This window comes from Monodelphis domestica, chromosome 4 (assembly GCF_027887165.1).
Source record: "Monodelphis domestica isolate mMonDom1 chromosome 4, mMonDom1.pri, whole genome shotgun sequence".
In the NCBI taxonomy this organism is placed as follows: domain Eukaryota; kingdom Metazoa; phylum Chordata; class Mammalia; order Didelphimorphia; family Didelphidae; genus Monodelphis; species Monodelphis domestica.
The window spans coordinates 450847079-450854659 of NC_077230.1; positions in this window are offsets into that span (position 1 = coordinate 450847079).

A 7581-nucleotide genomic window follows, 5' to 3' on the forward strand; every position below is an offset into this window, starting at 1 on the left:
AAGTCCTAGTGTCTGATCTCCAGTCCAACTCTGAGTGACTAAAGATCTATATCTGTGTGCCTCTTTTTCCTCTATTTAAAGACCTTTTTCTCTGGTGCCACCCCCCCTAAATTTTTACATCTACCAATCACTGCAGATACTCCTCTCCAGGACTGCCCACTCAATGTATAAAATGGGTGTTCACATCTTTTATAGTTAGTTAACACTTTTTTTGGTTAGTTAACACCTTTTTTGTAGTTAAAATGAGTAGATATACTTTAAATACTGAGTTAACACTTTGGGGATTAAAATCTAAAAATAGACAGGGAATTACATTTAATCTTTACAATAAAGGAAGAACTAAGTACCTTCATTGTTACAATCAGGGGATAGCCAAATCCAATCTTCACACTCTTTATGTCTTTCTTACCTTGATCTTTAACTCTTCTTCCCATATTCCTCAGTCTCCAGTTTCCCATTCAGGTGCTCGACCCACACAAGAATATTTTGTAGTTGCAGGATGGCTACAATTTCAATCTGCATTTGGACTCCAAGAGACTCATGACAAAAATGGATACCCACTGCCATAGAAGGAGCCCACAGTTTAATGGGGCAGACCATGGGCAGACAACTACAAGACAAAGATAAGATACAGGCAGGATCAATTAGATTACTCCTGTGGAAAGGAAAACTAAATCAAGTTCTGAACTTTCTACCACTGAGTTGGAACCAACATCAGTTGTTGTGTTAGGGAGAAGACACTGATAAAACTGACAGTTGGTGGGGGAAGGGGCAACTGGGAGTGGCAGTTGGTCTTGTGACTAGCACTTCCTTCCTGGCCCTGGAAGTGGAAGGAGGTCTCTCTCTCCCAGTCTCTGGATAGTATTGACTTTATTTTCTTGATTTTCCTAACTGTGTGCTCTCCCTGGATTCCTGTGATTATGTCATCGACAAAAGGACTTAACAGAAACAGTTTGAACTGTAAGGCCAGTCTTTAGGGGTGTCAGCCTGAAGAGATGGTCCCAACCAGCTCTGAAAGTCAGAACTTTTCTTCCTCTCACTGTCTACTGCTAAGACTTTCGAAATTAAGAAAGCTAGATATAGCATAGATAGGAATAAGAGAAACCCTCCACCAGCCTGTGATGCCTGGCCTCAGCTCAAAAGCTGAGAGTGACTCCAAAACCTCATCTAGAGAAATCCCTCTTCCCTCTTCTCTGATACCTCTCCAATCCAAACTTGTTATTAAATTTTATCTTTATTTGAATCTTGCAGTCAGATAAGAGGACTAACATTTCAGGGGGCATAGAGGGAGCTGAACCTCAGGACAGCCATTCAACAATAAGCAGTCCTTATCAGATCCCTGCTGGGTGACCTTGGTCTGGGGGGAGGCTTGTCCTTCAGGAGGGTCTGTGTTTACTTGCTCTGGGGTATCTGCAACATCAATCTATAGAGGAGACTTTCCCTCAGGATATCATAAGTGGCCCATTTCTCGGGAACCCCATTTTTCAAAAATAGCCTCTTGGCAGGGGGCATCTCTCTCCTTTTGCCTCTCAGGAAGCCATATTCCCTCTCTCCTTTCAACTCCTCCATTCCCTGTATTAAAACCTTCCGTATCTCCTGTTCTCATATCCCCTCATTTTCTCTATAAATATTACACTCCACAGAGGGTTAGCACCAGGATTGATGTAGAGGGAGAATGGCTTCTGGAGAAGGTGAGATTGTTGGTTATTGTCCTTAATGGTGGAATAGGACTGAAATGACAGCACTGGTAATATCTTTTGTCTCTATCATAGATTGTATTTAAGTGAGCTAGAGTTGCTCAGTCACCATCCTCACTCTCTTTTTTAGAATCATTCAAATCCAGTGGCAAGACAATAGTCAAGACAACTCAGGTCACTCAGAGGATAGACTAACAGGTCTGGAGATGGGAGGTCCTGGGTTCAGATCTGCCTTCCTTGCTGTGTGACCCTGGGCAAGTCACTTAACCCTAATTGTTGTCAATGTGAAATTTGGAAGCCTCAATTTTACCTCCACCCTTTGAGAAACCCCAGTACCAGGCACACCTGTTTTGAGTTGAACTATAGACCTTAAACTGTTTGGGGACCCTAGTGTGGGTGGGATCAATGGACATAGTCAAAATTTTGAGTGCCTTTATTTGTTTTAGAAACTTCTCCCACTGTATTACAGTCCTCTCTCAGGAAGCCCAGCTCTTAGTTTGATCCTTCCCTTTGTAATTGTTAGAGTTGACCACTCCCTGATATCCCTGAGGTTGGCTGTAGACCTCTGCAGCCTGCTTGAAGTTTGTCTTTGCAGGCTTGCTGTACCTAGTTCTACAGAGGGTATAAAAGACTCCTAAGTTCTGCCCCTCTTTGGAGCTGTCATCTAGCAAGGTGGCACTTCTTGGAGTTTGTGTGGATTTATGGTGCACAGCTCTGTGAGGAGGCCTAAATTCTAGTGCTAAACAACTTTCCTTAATTAAAGAGTTATTTTCCGACTATTTTATAGTTCCGTGTTTTTCCCAGTTAACACTGCCAAGATCTTATTTCTCTTCTGCTGTGAAGATTGGATTTAGCTATATCGTGATTGTAACAATGAAGATACTTAGCTATTTCTTTATTGTGAAGATAAAATTGTAATCTCCTGATTGTAACAATGAAGGTACTTAGCTCTTCCTTTATAGTGAAGCTAGAATTGTAAGCTACAATCTATTTTTATATTTTAACTACAAAAAGGTGTTAAGTAACTACAAAAGGTGAATTAATCACAAAAAAGGTGTTTAGTAACTACAAAAGGTGAACTTAACAAAATAGGATTTAAGTAACCCAAAAAGATATAATCTAACCTGAGTTTGGAGTGAAGGATCAGTCACTCAGAGCTGAAAGGAAGATGGACATTCATTCAGAGATTCATTCAGGCACTGACTCAGAGGAGCAACTGGAAGACCAACACTCAGACTTCATTTAGACTGTTACCATTGGTGAGTGAACAGCTAACTTAGTGACCCTGCCTTTCTGGAGGCATGAAGCCTTCAGGAAAGGCCCAACTTCTTGAGACTCTCTTCCCCTGGCTGGGACTTAGAAATTCTAACTGGTATAAGAAGAAGCCAGAGTGTTTCTCTCTCTGTCTCTGTCTCTGTCTCTGTCTCTGTCTCTGTCTCTGTCTCTGTCTCTGTCTCTGTCTCTCTCTCTGTCTCTGTCTTTGTCTCTGTCTCTCTCTCTCTCTTTCTCTCTTCTTAATATCTTCCTTCTATTGTAAATATTATAAATAAACTACCATAAATTCCATTTACTTTAGTAATTCATTTTGGAATTTACAAATTAAATCCCTGGTGACCACCTAACAATATATATCAGTCTCAACCACAATTAATTTTAATATTGTCTTGGAGCTGAAACTTAATATCATTTCTAAGACAGAAGTTAAGAGTTTTTAATAAAAAAAAGACAACTAGTTCAACAATAGATGACCTTGACTTCTTTGATTCTAAGCATTCTATAGCACCTACTTCTGCCATTTTCATGGATGTTTGAACAAATTGTTTTCATCTGTATATTCTACTGTAGAAGTCTTCACATGCCTAGTGTAGGTACTCCCCCAAATCCCCTTACCAACTCACTAACTGGTTTAAGGCCTGTTGGTTACCCTCAACCTGTTTTAGACCACCTGACAAGACTGTTTACTGGGGTTTGGCAAATGTGCATGCTACAGTTTCTTGGAGCCACAGATGAAATTTGGGTGGCAGTTGGACACTAAAGAAGAAAAGCAGCCCTGAAACAGGCTCTGCACGCCCTTAAACCACAGGTACTAGTCTTCTCTGAACACCTTGTACACTCCATATGAGATTGTAGTTGGAACTTGAAGGAAGCCAAAAGGTCAAAGTGAGGAGGGAGAGAATTCCAGGTATGGGTTTAGCTAGTGAAAATATCTGGAGTTGAGAGATGGAATGACTTGTGTTAGGAAAAACAAGAAAACCTCTCCTGAAGTATATGATGGGGGTAAAAAGACTGGAAAAGGGCCAGATTATGAATGGTTTTAAAAACCAAAAAGGACCTTCTATTTCAGATATCGTAGTGAGTCCCTGGAATTTACTGAATAAGGTGGGTAACCTGATAAATCTTGGACTTTAGGAAGGTCAATCTGACAATTGAATGGAGGAAGGACTAGAGTGGGGAAAAACAAAAGTACCAACTATTGTTATTAAACTAGTCTGGATATAAAGGGCCTCTTCTGTGGAAGTGGTAAAGGAAAGAAAAGGATATCTGACAAAGGAAGAATCCAAGAAAAGGGCACATATTTTATTAAGGTAGAATCAACAAGGTTTGACAATAGATTAGATATGGAGGATGTGAGAATGAAGTGTTGAGATTGATGCCAAAGTCGTCATCCTCACCCTGGGATGATGGTAGAGCCATTGAGAGTTAAAAAGAGGTTGGTGTGGAAGGGGATGGAAGGAGTTTAGTCTTGGACATGTTGAGTTAAGATATCTATGGGACAGCCAGTTTGAGATCTCTAATAGGGTGCTAGAGCTGCCAGTTTGGAGATTAGAAGAGAGATCAGGGCTATGGAAATAGATTTGAGAATCATTGGCATAGAGCTGATCACTTAATACTTAGGAGCTGATGATATCATCAAGTAAAAGAGTATAGAGGCAGAAGAAAAGAGGACTCTGGGCAGAGCTCTAGGAGATACTCAAGCTTAGTGGGCATGACCTAGATGAAGATTCAGCAAAGGAGACTGAAGAGTGGCAGGAGGAGAATTCTAAAAAGCCAGACTTTAAAACTCTTTGGGTAGACACATGGTTACAAACTATTAAGCCTTTATTACTAATATTAATATATAATAAATATATTAAGCCCGATTACAATCGGGAGAAGCTGCAGATGTGTGGTAGATTTTCCATTGCATATTGTTTTATTCTTTTTTAAAATTAATTACATGCTAGTGAATAATTGTTTATGGAAATCATGTAGTTGTGCCCATTTAGTTACATGGCTAACTCCATTATATCCAGGTTATATGAATAGGGCTCAGTGAGTTACATTAAGGTAGGAACAGTTGAGGTTTCCTAGAAGGTGAGGACTCCAAGCTATTCTATTTGCATGCATATACCCTGACACCCTTTAGGGCAATGAGATAGGCATAACTAGCTATGGAGTAAAATTGGGAGCTAGAACACATTCCACTCTTTGAGAAGCAGAGCAAGCTTGGCACTTTCCTGCCACTCCTTCTGGAGCAAGGTGGAGCACATAACCATTAGCCTGAGCAAGAGACTTCCCAAACCCTGACTTCTTTGGGAAATGGGGTCAGTTTATTGCTAGTGTAGTTTGACTCTGGGGGGCTCATCATGGATGCCTATATTCATTCTCTGGTTTGACTTGTTAACTCCAATTTACTGTCCCTTAAGAATAAATATCAATTAACCCCCATTGCCTACCCCTTACCACTCTTCTGCCTTGGAGCCAATACACAGTATTGACTCCAAGATGGAAGGTAAGGGTTTAAAAACAAAGAATAAATATCAAATCCAGAAAAAATTTTAGAAAGAAATTCATAAAGTCATTTGGTAGAGGACAGAGAGCCAGAAAAAATGTGTGGCTCCTCCCCTTGAGTTTCTGTGAGATTTACATTACATAGAGTTCAAACAAGAGTAGGAGCACATGAAATATTGCACCTAGGCATTCTGGTCGAGATGTATGTCATCAGATAAGTGCAAACATTTAATAAAATCAGGATGAACAATACACGATAGTAGAAAACTAAAAATGTTTTTTTTGGACCCTAAACCTGAGGTTTCCCTAATGTATTATTATTATTCTAAAATGCAAAGTTTAAATTCTTTTGAGAGAAATTTCAGGATAAGAAACATGCTACCTCTCTGAGTCCAGAAAGTGAACTGTTTGGAGAAGGATCCATGAAGATGCCTGCACAGATCACATGCCGCACCAAGAAGATCCAGAGTGAACTTTGGGATGTGGTGATTTGAACTGTGTGGGGTTGAATGCATTTGTTTTTGTATGTATACTCTTATGCCGAAGGGGACTGTCCCCTAACCGACTTTTTGACAATGTGCCTACCAATGATTGGTTTTGTACTCTTTTCTTTTTACCCCCAAATTATTGTAATTTAAGAGTTGATTATGTTAAAGGGAGACAAGTCTTCCAATGATCATGGGGGGGGGAATGTATAATTGGAAATCTGTCACCCTAAAAAAGAACTACATTTCCTGGGAGCCCACTGACTTCCTGTCATTATGTACTTCCTGTAGACAGGGGATAAATTCAGTGGGTAGTCCTGCTTGGACTTCTCTTTTCTTCCTGTCTTGAGCATGGTGGTGGTAAGCACGGGGATTTTAACAGGCTGATTAGCCATGGGCACATGGTTTTATTTTGTATCCCTTTTATTCCTTTATTTCTAGTGATCTTTAATAAATCTCTTAAAATATAATATTTCTATTATTTGAGATTAATTTTAATTTTTACACTAAAGAGACTCTAAGGTCAGCATTTGCCACTGTTACAGCTACATCTTGCCTTCTTGTTCTTTGTCTTGTCACGACTATATGGATCAAGGCTCTGCTTTTTTGTCTTGGGATTGGTTCTAAGTCCAATCTAACAATGGTGTCTAGCTTTTCTTCATTGCTGCGTTTTTCTTTTCTTACTTTTTGCCCAGTTGCTTTTTCTCTCTACTGGCTGGGATATTTTTAGTGGGGGGACTTTTGGCAAAGTAGAAATAAACTGCTTCTCTCTTCCAACTGCTTGAGTCCTTTGTTCCTCATTCCTCCTTGCTGCTGACTCTGGTGTTGCTGATACTGCTTCCTCCTGATATTCTGGACCTAGATTGATCACCTGGCCCCAGTTCACTCTGGATCTTTTAGTGTAGTTGTGTGGTCTGTGGAGGCATCTTCATGGTGTCTTCTCCAAACAGTTCACTTTCTGGATTTGGAGAGGTATCATGTTTCTTAACCTGAAATTACTCTCAAAAGGAATTTAAACTTTGCAATTTAAAATAATAATAATTATACATTCCCCCCTGAAGAGGGTGATTGAAAAGCACAGGGATCACTCAGGGATGCATGGCTGGGTTATGAGGTATATGAATCAATTGGCAAAAGAAATAAAAACATATAAAAATAAATCCAAATGAAAAAAATAAGTTCAGGATGAAATATAGACTATCAAAGTCTTATGGGTAAAAATTCTAAGTAAAGGAAAAATAAATCCATACCAGGTCCTTGAATCAGGGACCAATTAAAATGATCTAAGCAATAATACATTTACCCAATCAGTAGCCAGGACTACAGAAAGTTTGCCACACTATGAAAGACAGAAAAGGGACCAGATTATAGGAGCCAAGTAAGAGCCAAATTTGAGATACTTGGTAGAATGTGGAACAAGGAAGACCTGCCTTTAACACATGTTAAACAGCCGCAAACTTGAATCCAAACAAATTCAAGTCCTCTTGTCTTGGCTCAAAATTTTTATGAATCCCATCAGGATTGGTTGGTCTCTTTGATCTTGTGCTCGATAGGCACTATGCAGTTTAGCTTTGTGCTTCTTTGGCACTGTGCAATGGCTCTTTTTGTGTTCTCTTGTCCTGGACAAA